This window comes from Pundamilia nyererei, unplaced genomic scaffold (assembly GCF_000239375.1).
Source record: "Pundamilia nyererei isolate P.nyererei 1_Seehausen unplaced genomic scaffold, PunNye1.0 scaffold00186, whole genome shotgun sequence".
In the NCBI taxonomy this organism is placed as follows: domain Eukaryota; kingdom Metazoa; phylum Chordata; class Actinopteri; order Cichliformes; family Cichlidae; genus Pundamilia; species Pundamilia nyererei.
The window spans coordinates 737,413-738,439 of record NW_005187587.1 but is presented as its reverse complement, the minus strand read 5'-3'; positions in this window follow the sequence as shown (position 1 = coordinate 738,439).

The following is a 1,027-nucleotide window of genomic DNA, read 5'->3' as shown; positions in this document are numbered from 1 at the left end:
AATGACCTCTTAGTAATATTAATATGCTTATTTGTATCTTATTTATATTATGCAGGCTGTGTCACCTTCACTAAAAATGTGTTTTGTTTCCTTACAGAGTTTTTTGTTTGTTTTTGTTTAGTAAAAATTGCTCATGATGGCTCTTTTAACCGCTGGAACTGTTTAACTGATCTTGATATTTTTTACAGTGTAATCACATGTTAAAAAACGGTCATGTGCCACAGTGTCTTTGGGCAAGCTATCGCTCCTGAGGCATCAGCGTGTGTGTGTGTGTGACAGCTAGAAAGTTTTTAAGGCATAAAATAAAGAGCAGCATTAATGTGTGTGTCGCTTTAAAGAAGCGTGCTCAAGTCTTAGTTAGACCACAAAAGCTCTATAAGTACTGCTCGATTTATCACTGTGTAATTCATCAATGCAAAATGATGTAACAGCTGTCTGAGGGCTGGATTTATAATGACATCTAAAATCAAAAATGTGCCTCCTGTTTCTGGGAGTGCTGCATATAGCTGCTGTAGCACTCTATATACTCAATATGCACTTTCTAGGCTTTTCCCCCCTCTGGTATTATTATGTAATTTTATCATAACCAAATAAAAAAAAGCTTTTTACAGTGAACTATAATTTTCTATTATACCCTTTTAGACTTAACGTGCGAGAAATATTTCATAACTTCCTCAAGATGTCACTCAGTTTTTCCCACAGTGCGACCTTGTATTCCTCCTGCAGTCTTTATATTTCTCACATTCGAATTTGCTCTCTACCTGTTTCATGTTGACGTTAATTAATTAATGAGTTTACAAACAGCTCTTGGTTTTTGTGACGAGTGTGTTGTCTGTCAGAATTGCCTCAGATGGTTTAAACAGACGTGAAGGAAAAGAAACCAGTTAATTACCGTTGCTTCCTTTGTCTTCCTGCTCTGAACTTTAACAAGCTGACACTGAGACAGCTGACCGTGCTGTGTGTGTGTGTGTGTGTGTGTGTGTGTGTGTGTGTGTGTGTGTGTGTGTGTGTGTGTGTGTGTGTGTGT